Source organism: Macrotis lagotis, chromosome 5, assembly GCF_037893015.1.
Source record: "Macrotis lagotis isolate mMagLag1 chromosome 5, bilby.v1.9.chrom.fasta, whole genome shotgun sequence".
Taxonomy (NCBI): Eukaryota; Metazoa; Chordata; class Mammalia; order Peramelemorphia; family Peramelidae; genus Macrotis; species Macrotis lagotis.
In genome coordinates this window covers 258,579,122-258,595,295 of record NC_133662.1, presented here as the reverse complement: position 1 = coordinate 258,595,295, position 16,174 = coordinate 258,579,122, and positions in this window count along the sequence as shown.

The following is a 16,174-nucleotide window of genomic DNA, read 5'->3' as shown; positions in this document are numbered from 1 at the left end:
GACATTCCTCTGTAAAAGGAGTTTGCAGTTTCCCTCTTTGCTGCCAGGAGCTTCCATAGTGGGTAAGACTGAGTAGTCCTGTGGCTGCTGCCCTGAGCCTGGGGCAGACAGTTTGGGGCCTTCTTTTGTTTTGTTTTGTTTTTTTATGTAATGTGCTCAGTGGATTAGTAGTGACCAGGAAGAAATGTGGTTTCCATGGAGATGGAGTATTTAAATTTATTTGCACATTTCACTGCACTGTGCCTTTCATCCCTAAAGAAGTGTTCAGAATTGAAAAGGAAAAGTAATCAAACTATCACTTTTTAATCTGAAGAGAAGCTTAATTACTTTGTTAGGATAGTGCAGAGCTTTGATTTCTTTTTTATCAGACCTGTACCCTCCTTTTTGTTTGTTTGCTTTTTGGGGGTTTTTTGGTCCTTCATTCTTGAAGAAGACCTTAACATCATGGAGGTGATGCCATGACAAGCACATGAATTGGATTTGAGTGAGAAGAAGCTGTATTATGTCACCAGCCTCATTTTCTCCTCCAAAGCTATCTGGTTCAGTGGCCAGACATGGATCAGGATGACTGGAGATGGCCCTGGATGCTAGCTAGGCAGCCAGAGTCAAATGTCTGAGGCTGCATTCAAACTGCTATTCTCCTGACTCCAAAAGGCCAGTGCTGTCTACTGTACCACCTAGTTGCCCAGCTAGCTCATTAAAAGCATGAGGCTTTTAAACTCAGGGTCTGGGTTCAAGCCTCATATTGGGCACAACTGGGATGCAGCTGTGTGCCCTCCTGGGAATCCAGGAACCTGTTAAGAAAATCCCTTTCCCTCAGCCTCCTTGTCCCCTGTTCTGCCATGTATCAATCTGTAATCATTTGTTGAGCACCATCTTCGTGCTGGATCCTCCCAGGATGAATTAGAAAGATAAAAAATAGAATACTCCTTGTCCTCAAGGGGCTTATAGCCTACAGAAAACAGAGGTGCTAGAGCCAGCTCCTACTGACACAGGAGAGCTGATCATTAAAGTTCTAGTATGAGTATTTATATCTTGGAAAGCAACAAATTCTTTGTATAAAGACTTGATTTGCTATTTTGTTGATTGTCTAAACTTAAAAAAGTGATAGAGAAAATGTTAAAAATATAAACTTTAAAAGTATGTTCTGCTTTGGAAAGCTGGTTGGTAAATATTGACCAGCGTATATCCCTGTGTCTAAATTTATACAGAATAAAGAGAGGCAGTATATGGAATATTGAATAGAGAACTGGCTTTGAGTTCAGAAAATTGCCCTGATACCTATGATTGTACAAAACACTTAAATCTCTTAGGTTCACTAAGACTAAAAGTTTCAGGGAAGGTGCTGAAGATACAAATTGAAAGTGAGCTTCCTCACCCCAGAGTTCCTTATCCCTGTAGATCCTTGATCTGAATACCTAAAGGAAGTAATGCATTCTGTGAGCTGGGGGTGCAGAGGGCAGAGTGGGTTACAAGCAACACTGGGGGCACAGGACAGAAAGAGGGCAAGTTTGGGGGAGGAATTGTCAATAGGAAAGGCAGCAGTATCTAGTGAGATTGGCAGGTGGCACTTTAAAAGCCGAATGGTTATTTTATTTATATTTGTTTCTAGAGGCATTAGGGAACCCTCTTAGAGTGTAATGAGTGGAAGAATGATCTCATATCTGCACTTAAGAAAAATTACTTCTGTGACTGGATGAGGGATAGATTAGAAGGAGCGACATTAAGCAGGGCTTTTCCATTATTGTGCAACTGAAGGTTATTGTTAAATGGTCTGCCCAGGGTCAAGAGAGAATGATGGGTCAGAAGCCAGGATTTGGAAGGTCCTTCTGTCTTGGAGACCAGCTCTACTCCATTAAACCAACCTGCCTCTGGTCTTAATTTGCAATTGCCTTTTCCTGTTGGGGATGAGTAGAGTGGCCACTTTCCTTCTTTCTGTCTTCAATTTTGATCATTTCTAATCTTTACTCCCGCTCAGGATGCCACCCAGCAGTCTGGCTCTCCTCACCATTCTTTTTCCTTTGTTCTCAATTTACAAGCACTTCTCTCCTTTCCCCAGTAAAAAAGAAAAACAACATATGTAACCTTGTCTAAAACCTGTGGGGCAGAGGACAGCCACCTGTAACTGCAGAAGAAAATGCTGCAGTTCCCCTATCTCAGCAGAAACATCTTATCCCCAGCTCTTAATGGTGTGCCAAATAAGGGCCCTTCTTTTGTTTTTTGTTTTTTACCTTGTACTATGTTCTGATAACCTCTGGCCACAATAGAAGCATGTCCTGTAGTTCAGAAGGCAGCAGCCCTTGGAAATTAGGGGAAGATGTCTATCCTCAGTGTTAGACTGGGAAGGACTGATTCAATAGCCCAGATATCCATCTGCCCACAGCAGCACTAGCCATGGTCTAGACCAGATTATATTTTTGGATAATAAACTCCTTTGTTGGTCTAATGTGCCAGTGGACTCATCTCAGAAAAATGACATTTTTAATCATTGAAGGAAATACTAAATGTCAGATAAGAAGTTAATGCAAATAAAGATATATTTTTTCCTCATCCAAGTTAACGAACCCCCTAAAATCTATACATGAAACATTGGAGACAGCATGCGCACACTTCTCACAGCCCACATCCCTTGCACGTTATTTGGAGACCCCTGGGTTAGGCATCCAGCAGTGGAGCAATACAAAAACAATCAAAGAGAAGAAAACTGCTTTTTTTGTGAGCAGCTTGACTGAAGGGAAGGACTTTTTAATTATTGATTAAAAGAAATAGTGTGTCCCTGAAGGGAAGAGGCTAACTTGACCTGGCCCATGGAGAGTGAATAGTGTCCACCAGTCCTGAAGAAAGCACCTTAGTGGGAAGATATCAAAAAAGGAGTGTAGACCTCCGCTTCAAAAGAAAGGCTTCCTAACCAAAGCATCCCCTGGGAGGTGGTGGAAACCATCCCAAATGAATATCCATTATGTTTGATAGGGAGGCAAGAAGGCCTCATGAGGAAGCCCCTACAGTCTGCAACAAGGGAGTATGAGCCCCCCCCACTCCTTCTCCTCTGCCCCAGTCACCTGTCTTGTCTGCATGTGTTTCTTTCACAAGGGTGGACCTTTTCACACCTAGTCTTCCCCCATCTCATTCTCTCACAAGAAAGAATGACTACTATATTCTCATTAATGTTTTTTCTTTCATCTCTGTGGCCTCTGGATGATTAATAGAGTGTTTCAGGTTGAATCTGATTTGGGAAAGGCCTCTCAGCACTGGAGAGGGTCATGAGATCAAGATGAAACCTTGGCAGGATCTGGTTCTAGGACTGACAAAGGGCTCCCTGGGAAATTCCTGGAGGGAAAAGGTGGCACCTCCAGGGTCTAGATCTAGGGATAATGCAGGTAGCAAAGAACAAAGGGGCAGGGACAGGCCATTCCAAATACAGCAACGGATACTAATCCCTTGATTTCATCACCTTGGCAAAAAGAGGAAATATAGTAGATTGGGATGGAAAAACACATCTCTCTGTCATAAGCACAATGCTGAGTTGGATGAGCTCAGTCAAAAAAAGTGGAAAATGACCAAATGGATTAAAAAGCAGAATCCTACAATATGTTGTTTACAAGAAATGCGCTTAAAGCAAAAAGATTCAACAGCTAAAGTGAAGACTACTATACTGCAAGTGAATGGTTGCATCATTAAAATATAAAAAACCAGGAGTGGCTTCATGATTTCAAAAAACTAAAAAGAGACATTGTTAAAAAAGTAAGGGAAATATATTAGCACTGTAGATAATGTAACCATACTAAATGTATGTCTTGAAAAGCAGAGCATCTGAATACCTAAAAGTTAATTGAATTTTGGGAATAAAGAAAAACAGACGATTGGGGGACCTTAGTATGGTCTTTTTGTGATTTAGAGAAGTCTTACTAAAAGAAGAACAAGAAAAGTTTAAAGTCTGAATAAAATTTTGGAAAGGTTAGATTTGATACACCTCTGTTTTTTGAGTTTTGAGTTTTACAATTTTTCTCCCAATCTTACTCCCCCCGCCCCATGGAAAGCAGTCTGTCAGTCTTTATTTTGTTTCCATGTTGTATATTGTTAATACACCTCTTAATGGGAATCAACAATTATGCATATTTCTCAGTTTTGCACAGCACCTTTTGTTAAAGGAACCTTTACAAAAATTAACCAATTACTAGTGTATAAAAAAAATGTGAACAAATGTAGAAAACAAATTAAGCAAACCCTTTATGAACATAAGGAGAAAAGAAAATCAAAATAGAACTCTTAAGAATGCATGGGTCAAAAAAATCATCCAAACAAAAGATAATCTTACCAAATAAAAGGATAAAGATGAGGCAATATACCCAAAGCTGTGAGGAATGAATGAGATAGAAAAGTGCTTGCTCATTTTACAACACTACATAAATGCAAGCCAAAGCAAGGAAAGGCAAGCTATGCACCTCCTGGGTGGTGCAGTGGATAGAGACTTTGAGTAAGGCAGACCAGAGTTAGAATCCTGCCTTATTAGCAGTGTGACTCTAGGGAAGTTACTTTATCATTTACCTTAGTTCTCTTAACTGAAAAATGAAGATAATGAATAGTGTCTTCTTCACAGGGTGGTTGATCCCAGGATCAAATGAAATAAAATCCCTAAGGTGACTTGGTAACCTTAAAGCACTATATTCAGGCTAGTTGTTATCTATATTAAAAAATATATATATATTTTAAATCACTACTAATGAAAATAAATGCAAATTAAAACAACTTTGAATTTCTACCCCACCCACATCAGATTGACACGAATGACAAAAAAGGCAAAAATAACAGTTGTTGGTGGGGCTATGAGAGAACAGAGACTAATACACTGTTGGTAGAATTGATCTAAACCTTCTGGAAAGCAATTTGAAATTATACCCAGCTCCCCCCCCTCTCAAAGTCTCCAAACTGAGTTTACATTTTACCTAGTGGTAGTGCAACTAAGTATATATCCCCAGTGAGATAAAGGACCTAAAGGTACTGAAGAAAAGAATACCAATGAATCTTTTTAAAAAATACTCTGGAGAAATTGGAAGGAAGTTCAGGAGATAACAAAAAGGGATGGCTGGAATTCAAATAACAAATTTGAAATAGACAAAATGAACTGTGATAAATATTGTTTTGTGTCTAAGTCCTTGTATGTTTCCTTATATGGAGAAATGTTCACATTTGTTAATGTTTGTCAGTAATAAAAGGGAAATCAAAATAAAACAATGTGGTGCAGGCTAAAAAATAGGAAAAATTGTCAGAATGGATTAGGTAAATAAGACTCAGAAACAACTTTAATATAGCATAATGATAAATTTGAAAGCACTAATTGCTGGGGTAAAGATTCCCCATCAGATAAAATCTGCTGGAAAAACTCATTTTTGATGGTAGAAATTAGATTTAAACCAACCTTGATGCTGGGGAAAGATGTAAAGAATTGTGAAGGTAGAAATTGGGTGGAGAATAAATTGACCACCACGTACTCTTGAGATGTAAATTAACTAGAAGCAGAGAATTATGATTGTAAAGGAAACAAAATTTGTAATCTTAAAGGCTGCTCAAATTGGGTGGAGATCCCCATTACCATTGATTCATTGTTTAATGTAAAATTTGCATCCTGATCTCCCTTAGAGAGGGAGTTCACCTTTTGCCCTCTGGATGAGAGGCAAGACATAAAAACTTGGGTTGGACTCCTACTCAGGCCTGCAGTCTTCTCTGATCTGCTGGCCCAGCCAACACTGCTTGGTTGTCCGTTCTCTCTCTCTCTCTCTCTCTCTCTCTCTCTCTCTCTCTCTCTCTCTCTCTCTCTCTCTCTCTCTCTCTCTGCTGTAACCTTTTAAAATAAATTTTTGTTTTATTCTACCCTTGCTTTCCCGACTCTGAATTCCTCACAGGCAGAACCGAACTGAAGTAGCCCATTATGCTAATGAGCAAGAACAGCTACTTCCTTCTCTGGTTATTCAACCTATGCCTAGTTACTTGACCCTTTCCTTTTGTCTTAACTGTGTCCTTTCCTGTAAACAGATTGGCATCTCTTAGGTTGCCTCAAAAACCAGGCATCCTGTTTTTTGTAATGTATTATTCTCCCAGACACCTGTATTATTCTTGCAGTACCCTTTCTTACCCTTGTGAAAGCAAAACACTTGATTACTTCCCACGGCTATACATGTATAGTTGTGAGCAACACATTTCTGTGTAAGTCATGCTGTAAAAGAAAACACATAATACAAACCCCCCCCCAAGAAAATAAGAAAAATAAAGTATTTGTTTTCAGACTCCCATTAGCTATTTTTCTGGAGATGGATAGCACCTTTCATCATGAGAATAGCCTTTGACATTTTCTAGGATCATTGGATTGCTGAGAATAGCAAAGTTATTCATAGCAGATCATCTAACAATATTGTTTTCCTGTGTACAATGTCCTGGTTCTGCTTCTTTCACTTTGCATCAGTTCATGCTAAGTTTTTTTTTCCTTTTTCCAATTACATGCAAAGATTGTTGTCAATATTCACTCTTTTGCATTGACATTTTCAAGATGTTCTGAGCTGATTCCAGGAGTACACTTCTAGGTGGGATTCACTTTCAGTCAGAGACTCAGGTGGAAAAGACCTGGGGGACCCTCTAGTCCTTTTTGCCCTTAAATAAGACCCTCTACTTCAACCACCCCCCAACTTGAAGTTATTTGAAGACCTCGGGTGATACAGTAAATCACAGTTCTGATTTCAAATCAGCACAATTCATGCTATGCCCCTTCTTCTGATAAGTTGGTTGATTGGTTCTTGTCATTCAATATTGCAGAAGACTAAAGTGGCATCACTCTGCTAGAGACAAGTGTCTGACTGGGACCGATCAGACTGATAGGAGCTCAGAATGCTCTACCCCAGGGCGGAATGTGAACATCTGCTTACTCTAAACTTGACAATTTCATCTTACTTTTGAGTGACTTCCATTCTGCCTTGTTCATAGAATGCTGATCCCTCTCTGATGAGGGCATGCCATGCTGGGAGGTTGTGTGCCAGTGTCTCCCATGCTGCATAATTAATTCCAAAGTTCTTAAGAGAGACCTTCAGAGTGTATCACCCTGTCTTCTACCAGCTCTTAAAATCTGTAAGACTTCCTAGTGTCTTTCCAAAAGACATCTAATCCCTATCCTTTAAGCCAACTGATAAATCAACAAGTCAAACACTATATGTATACTAAGCTCTCAGGATGAAAATTCTAAAAGCAAGACAACTCTGTCATCAAGGAGGGATTTTATCTAACAGGATAAATTGATCTCTAAAGGGCATATGGAAAGGGGTGAATATATGCAGGTGCTATGAAGCAGTCTAGGAAATGAGATGGAAGTTGAGGAGAGGCAGAGCTGGAAGGACAAAAACTGAGTTTTTAGTATCAAGGTTATGAGTTGAGGGAGGAGGCAACCATGTGCTCAAAACCATTCTGGCTTTGTGACCCACGCATGTCCCTGAAGGTTTCAGGGACCTCAAGCATCAATCTAATAGGTTTGGATTTTTTTGCAAGGCAAATGGGGTTAAGTGACTTGCCCAAGGCCACACACCTAGGCAATTATTAAGTGTCTGAGGCCGGATTTGAACTCAGGCACTCTTGACTCCAGAGATGGTGCTCTATCCACTGTGCCACCTAGCCGCCCCTCAATAGATCATCAAGGAGCTCATTGTCTCTGTCCATTAGAAAAGGAAATTGCAGTCTGGAAGAGAAAGAATTTCCCAGGGAATGAGTCTGCCTTCCAAGGCTGTCTGGCTCATAGCTTTCAAGCATAGCTTTTCAAGCTTTTCAAGTCCCAGGAATGATGGCGCCATATCTCAGCCCTCTATAGCTCTGTCCCCAACCCCTGTCTTTGGTCCTAGCTAGGAAGCTGTCTGCCTCAATGCCTTCCCTTCCTTTTCCTCCAACTTTCCCTCACTTATTCTATTCACTTTTCTAATGCTCTGGACTCTCTCTTCAGAATCCTGTGCTCAGTAACCATCTATGGAGGGGGATGAGGATGTTTGTTCTTCATTCTCAAAGAAGACCATGACATTAGGGAGGTGATGCCATGACAAACACATGAATTGGATTTGAGTGAGGGGGCTGCTGGGCAGCTAGATAGTGCAGTGAATAGAGTACTGGCCCTGAAATCAGGAAGATCTGGGTTCAAATAGGGCCTCAGATGCTTATTTGCTGTGTGACCTTGGACTAGTCACTTCACCCTGATTGCCTCACATACAGGGCCATCTCCAGTCACCCTGATCCATTTTTGGCCACTGGACCCAGATGGTTCTGGAGGTAAAAGTGAGGATGGGGGTGGCTAGGTGGCGTAGTGGATAAAGCACTGGCCTTGGAGTCAGGAGTACCTGGGTTCAAATCTGGCCTCAGACACTTAATAATTACCTAGCTGCGTGGCCTTGGGCAAGCGACTTAACCCCATTGCCTTGCAAAAACCTAAAAAAAAAGTGAGGATGGAGGGGGGAGAAATCCATTGGAAGTAATTTCTCAATTAGGAAAGAGCAGAGAGCACCCTGGTCTAGGCACAGGGATGAAGTCATCAATATCACCCTCAGAGATGGGTGAACCAAAACTATTTCATTGTTCCTTCCCAAGAATTTCTGAAATCATTTCCCACTCTGTTTTCAGCTTATACAAATCTGCTTTTTTGCATTCTTCTCACTTCCTATCTCTCCAGCCATTCTCTCAAACACTCAGTTTCCCCACCATTGATGTTACTCTTCTTTCACCATCTATTTTTTCATTTCTTCCACATGCCTCCATTTTCTCAGCTTGTTCCATTCCTTCCTCCATTCCTCATCTCCCTCCTCTTTTAATTCAGCTCAACAAACATCTATTAAAAGTTCATGAATTAATAAAATAAATAAATAATAAATAAAAAAGTTCCTGCTCAAGGAACCTTCCCATCAATTTTGCAGAGGCAATCCATAAGTCAGTTAGCATCTAAGGATGCAAAAAAAGGGTAAAGACAGCCCCAGCAGAGATGGGGCCTTGGGATGTGAAAACCTTTAACATATGATTTTTTTTCCAGTGGGTTAGTCCTTTAGGCTGAACTTTTTAATTTCCTTCTTTGTTCATGCATGATTCTCTGGGAGGAGGAGAGGAGTGGACTGTTTGGGGAATTACAGGAGAAAAAAAGAAAAGATACTAATAAACAATTTAAGTGCATACTCTGAGCAAAGAACTCCCCTTTTTCTGATGACTTTCCTTAGATCCAGAACTGAAAACAAACAAAAAAAACAAAAAAGAACACAGGGATCATTTTCATTAGACTGATGAGTAGTCTATCATTCTCAGCATATATAAATACACATCTATAAATTGCCCACTATTTGCCAAACTCATTATTATTATTATTATTATTATTATTATTATTATTATCTCATGATTCTCACAACAATACCATAAAGTAGGTATGATTATTATCTCCATTTTACAAATGAAGAAACTGAGGCAAAAGGGTTAAGTGACTTGCCCAGAATTGCACTGGTAGTAAGTATCTGAAACCAGATTTGAACTTGATATAAGAGGACCAGGGTTCGTTTTGAGAATAGAGGAAAGTGAAAAGTCAAGCTGGTTCACCAATGGGTTGAGTTGGAGAAGAGAGGAAAATATAGTCAGTTCAAAGTTGATGATCTGGTAAAGAGCAATGGGGTCAGGGACTAAAGGGCATAATAAGAACTAAGAACAAGGTTAGGTGGTAAGGTAGCAGGAAAGGAAAGAGGGAATGATAAAAACTGATTAAATAAGGGAATTTCCAAGTTTTTAAACATGGAAATGGATTGTGTGTAGGGGATAGCAAGATGGAGGAGGTTAAGATCTGTGTATCTGGGTTGAGAGAGAAGGAGGAGGTCATGGAAACTAAGTAGACTGGAGAACTGGAAAATTCAGAGATAAAGGAACATCAATATGGATGCTGAAGTTGCCTTAGTGTGAGGACTGGAGGTGCAGAGAAAAGGAAGACTGTAGAAGAAGGGAAAATGTAGATAATTGGTGACAGGATCTGGATTGGATGATTAATTTGGATAACACAAGCATCAAAGGAAGTGATGTTGGGAGGAAAATTTGAAAGTGGCAATGAAGAGTAAGGAATATTCCAATTTCCCCAATGGAGGATGAGAAAAAATGCATAAAGTACTGGAAAGGATATCCAGGGAAGCTGGGGTATGAGGAGGGATCCAGGTCTCAATGAACAAGAAAGCAGAGAAGTGTTATGGCTTGGCTAGGTCGGGTCAAAAGAATGGGTAGGGAGGGATGCCTGTTTTTAAGAATAGTAAATAAATCTCCTTTGTGTTTTAGAAGAATAGAAGTCCTTGCCTTTATCCTGACTGCCCCTAGAAGATGGGGTATTTCCTTTCTTGGGAGAATATTTGAGAAAGGAAGTCAATTGGAAAGGGTGGAGGGGTACCATAGATAGCCATGGAAGGTAGAGGCAACATCAGGAAAGTTTGTATCGAATTTGAAAATGGAACAAATATTTCCCATTTCATTTCTGGGTACTTGTCTTTCTGGAGCTACTTGACTATGCCTTTAAACCCAAATCACTCTCATTCTCACTGATTGGCAATAATAGGTCCCAACCCAAGCCCACTCCCTTGTTGTTGGGTTTTGATGGCTCAGAACAAGTGTAAATAGCAATTTTTCTGTTCTAACCAGAAACTTTGAGAGTCTTCCCCTCTTTTGCGAAGTCAAACCAAAATGGCCTCCATTCTTAATGAATGGGCATTACCTCAGAAAAACTGAGACCTGGGAAAGAACTTAATCTAGAAAGGTTAAGGTTTCCCACTGCATCGAGGCTATCGCCAGTCAAACTGACCTATGTCTTGCCATTGGACCCCGAAGGCTCTGGAGAAGAGAATGAGGCTGACTTGCAAGGCTCTGCCCTAATTAAATCCAATTCACTTGCAAGTCTAGATATCACTCACCTCTTGATGACACCAGTCCTCTTGGAGAACAAAGGATGAACAGCAACAATAATAATTTGTCGAATTGGAAATTGAGGAGATGTCCATCAATTGGGGAATGGCTGAACAGGTTAGGGTATAGAATGTTATGGAGTCTTAGTGTTCTATAAGAAACCATGAATGGTCAGACTCTAGAGAAGCATTAAATGAATTTCATGAACTGAGACTAAGCAAGGGGAGCAGAACCAAGAGAATATTCTAAGCAATATTGGGAGTTCATCAGCCTTGATGGATGCAGCTCCTCTCAGCAGTTCAGAGTGTAAGGATAATCCTGGGAGACCGACTATGGACAATGCTATCCCCATCTGGAGGAAGAAAAACCCTACAGAACAAACAAACAAAATCCTACAGAATCTGAATGAACTCTACATTGACTTTTTAAAAATTTGTCTTATGAATTTCTTCATTTTCTCATAGTTTTCTTTCTTTTTCCCCTTAATACTAATTCCTTACACCAAAAATGACTTATCTGTAGATATGTTAAACACAAATATGTTATATACAATATTCCCCAGACTTTGCTGCTGGGGGGGAAGGGAGAGTAGAAGGAAATTTATATAACTTAAAAATATGCCTATGTGTGTGGATGGCTTTTGAAAAACTTTCATAACATATATTTAGAAAACTAAAATATCAATTGAAATAAAAAACCATAATAATTTGTCTTCTACTCCCAGCATCTAGTACAGTACTGGGAAAGTAAATGCCTACTTAATCTGTGTCTAGTGAATGTCAAACAGGTTGGATATTGGACAAAGAAGGAAGGGAAAATAAGGGGCATAGGATTCAATGTCTTCTAGCTCAGATTTCCCATAATCTCAGAGTTCTGCCAATTCAAGAGTGTGAACAGAGCTGGGACTGGTGTCCCAGAAAACTGACCTTCTCTCTCCTGTATATTTTGGTTATAGCATTTATCGCCTCCAGGCTTCTTTTGGGAAAGGCTCTAAAAATCCACCTTGTCGCATAAATTGAAAGTGATACTGTGAGAAATTACTCCCTTCCATGGACCTTTCCTTCTCTGACCGACCCTTAGAAGATTAACAAAAAATAAAGGACATAAAAGAGGTGGAAAGACAGGACTCCTTTCCATTCCAGCATCTCAATGATATTACACAAAGAAGTACCTGAGCCAGTTCAGGAGTGGCAGAAATGGAGTGTTTTGGAAAAGAGAAGGAGGAGATATGTGCTAATCTTTAGGAAAGGGTTGAGGTGGGGCATCATAGAGCAGTCTGCTCAGCAGAACCCCAAGAGGAAGATGAGATGCTCTCACCAGGAGAGAAGGAAAGCAATTACTCAGGTTGTCTTCTTAGGAGACCTAGGAGAAAAATCTGCCCAAGTAGGATGGCCAACTGAGCTTCCCAAAGGCTTGTTAAGGGAAGAGCAAAGGTATTTCTTGATCTAAAAGGCTACAACAGGATAGATTTTCTTTCTCCCTTTCCTGGTTCCTTCAGAAAAGAAAATAACTCATCAGTTGAGCTACCATTTACAACCATCCAGATGCACTTAACTCCCATCTTGATTGGAAAGGGTCCATGGTTTAATTTCCCTTCTGTTCTCTCCTCATGTCATGGAAACGACAGCAGATTCAGGATGACTTGGCCAGTTCAAGGTCATTGTAGAGAAGGGATGGGGAAGAGAAGGAAGGGAAGGGAGATTGCCCAAGTGATCTGTGCTGCTCCCAGAGTCACACAAAACAAACCTGTCCTGATGGACAAATACTTGGAGACCAATACTAATAATACTCCATCATTTTGTGTTCCAGTAATCATGGAGTTTATGATTTAATGGAAGAATATAGCAGGAGTCCCAATGTTCCCTTCATCTCACTAACCACCACCATCACACTCCATCAATAACCATTTTAAGTGGTCACTGAGGCAAAAGAAAGTTCTTGCCCTCAAAGGGCTTACAATCTAATTTCCTCTTCTCCTTAAGTCTTCTCCTGGTCACACGCCCCAAATTTCATTTCTGTATAGAATGATGCTCAGGGCTCTCAACAATTGGGCTAGCTTTCTTTTTTTGTATTTTTCCCATATTTGCTTCAGCTTGTCTACATTGGTCCTCTTGGAGAACAAAGGCTGAACAATGACATCTATTGGAAAATGGGCAGCCCAGTATTCCAGCTGCGTCTAACCCAGGCTGAGCACATCAAGGATATCACCTCCTTCATTCCAAACATTATAGTTATCTTAATTAAGTCTAATCATTAGTGGGTTTTTTTTACTTTTGCCTCTGATCCACCATTTTAACTCTGTCCCCTTTTCTTCATTCAATCTTAATGAATGGAAATAGGCTAGGGACACTTCTGTATTTACCTCAAATCTCAGTCTGAATTAGTTTGTGATCCCTAAGCAGAGGTTCCTAAGCCTGTCAGATGATGAAACCTAGTGTTTTTGAGGACCACAGGTCTAGAGAGTAGAATAAGGAGATGAATACATTGTTGTTTGTCCTTCATTACACCTGAATCCTGAAGGGATCTCTATCTGAAACCCTCCAAATGCATACTCAGTTTGTTCCTGGATGGGCACCACAAAAATACCTCTACCCTCTCTAACACCAAAAACACCTATCATTGTAATTATAGACTGCTGTTTAAAATAAAATCCTCCTCTTCATCCTCTTGCTTATTCACTCTCCACGCTACATTTCCTCACAAATACCCAGTTTCCTAAAATTCCACCCATTACCAGTATTGTTCACATAAACTCTCTTCAGACATTTGGGACACCTTGAATTTAAATACATATATGTTTTATAATTAATTCTCATAATTGAGGAAAATTATATATTCTCTCACTTCTTAAATAACATTTAAACCCTAAGACCTGTAATTTAAGTATTCAATAGCTTATGAAGATCTGTGGTCAGCCTTTAATTCTGCCATGTCTATGACATTTGTCAACTGAGTGGTCACTCACCGCCTTTAATAATACATAAGTCTACAATTTGGATGTCAGAAGATTAAAGGGGAGCTTTTGGAACTAGCCAATGATTAATGATTCAGCCTGGTGCCTTTTGAGGATCACAGGTCTAGAGAGCAGACTATGAAGATGAATACATGGTTGGTTGTCCTTCATTCCTGAAGAGGTTCTCATCTGCCCATCCCACTGGGGGACGTCTTCACATGCTTGAGGCAGACATCCCCCTAACTCATCAGTGGGGCTGAAGCCTGTCAGTTACCCTCCACATGGTTTAACCCACCTGCCCAGAAGGTCTAGCTTGTGACACTAGAGATGCTTCTTGGAGCTACAGTGAGTTGAGTGCCAGATGGACACCAAAGGCGGATGAACAAGATGGAAAAAGAGCCCGGCAAGCCCTCACACCAGAGGTGCTAGAGATCCTTGAACCCTTAAAAACCTCCAAATACATAAATACAAGGAGCCCCAGTGTTCCTCTCTGAAGGAGCTCCCAGTTTGCAGTTACACTGTCTAAGACTAGTTCCTGAGAGTGCACTCTCTCCATGCACCACCAGATGGCCCTCGAAGCTTGGAGTAGATCGCCAAGGTCCAGACAGAAAAGACCATTTTCTACTACCTCAGCCCAGGTTTTCTGTCTCAAGGATGAACATGGAAATCAAACCTTTTTTTGACTCCTTTTGTCTTCGCTTCATTTGAAATGTTGATCTCCTTTCCACCTTCAAAGGACCTGAAAGATTTAAATTAGAGTATATTGACTGAAAGGAATCAAAAGCAATATAGCATTAATATTTCCAAAGCAAAGACCTTTAAAGATATGGAATTCCCATCCTTCTGAGGTAGTCTATTCTCATTATTAATAGCTCTGATTGGTGAGAAGTTATTGCCTGAAGGTCAAGCCTAAATATGCCTCTTTGCAATTTGCATGCTCCTACATCTGTTCACTGTGGACTAATCATAATAATAATACTAGTTAGCACTTCTGTAAGACATGTATTATTTATCTGTATAATCATTCTTATTTGGTCCTTCCAACAACCTTGGGTGGTAGATGATATTATCATCCTCATTTTATAAAGATGCTGAAGCCAACAGAGCTTAAGTGGTTTGCTCAAGATAATACAACTAGCAAGTGTCTGGGGCCAAATTTGAACTCAGGTCTTTCTGACTCCGGGTCTGGTACTCTATCCACTGTGCCACCTAGCTTCCTAAATCATCCAGACTATTTAAGCTTACTAGAGATAGGAACTTACTAAAACACAAGGTGGGCAGGTGAGTTTAACCATGTTGAGAGTAACTGACAGCCTTCAAATCTGATGATGAGTTTAGGGGCTATCTATCCCCAAAAGTCTTCAAACAGCTTCAAACCTATGTGTTGTTCTTAGAATAGTACTAGATACTTTGATTTTAATATTGAATAAAACTTAGGATTCGAAAGCAAAAATAATCCCTGCCCTCAATCAGCTTACATTCTGCTAGGAGACAATACAGAGAAGCTTAGAAAAGGCCAAAAAAAAAGACTATTTTGGATTGGAAAATTTAAAGGAATGTCAAGCTATCAGGAAGAGATATGCACACATTTTCCCCATGGGGATGCAGACATTCTAGAACTAGAAATTGGGGGAAGGAGAGGAAGAGAGTATGTTCAGGGAACAAGGCAGATGACAAACTGATGGCCAGGAAATATAATGATGCATGTGAAGGGTGGGAGAGATGGCCTAAATATATCTCAGTAGGGTCCCCAGGGCAGGAGTTCTCAACCAAAAGGATTAAAAATTCTACTTGGTGATATCTATTGGGAAAATGAGGAAGAGGGAGGTAGATTTGCTCTGTTTTGGTCCCAGGGGGGTCGAAGCCTAGACAATGATGGAAATTGCAAAGAGATAAATTTAGACTTGATATCAGGGGATAAAGGTTTTCTAATAACTGGAGTTAGCCTAAGAGGAATGTTTCCTTTCATTAGAATCCTTCAATCAAAATCTGGATGGATGATGACCCATCAGATATGATGTGGGAAGCATTTTTTTGTCAGGGAATCATTAGACTACTTAGCTCCCAGTGATCTCTTCCAACTCAGATTTTCTGATTCTGTCATTCTATGATTGTGATTTGTGGAATGCTGTCCATAGCAACAAAAATTGCCTTCAACTGAGACAGGATCAGTGTAGAGTGGGAAAAATAGTCATGGCAAATGCCTTCAATAAAGAGATGCCGCCCAAGAGAAGGATTCCGAACTACAAATGAATCATTGTGAAACCCAGAAGCAAATCTTGCTGCCATCTT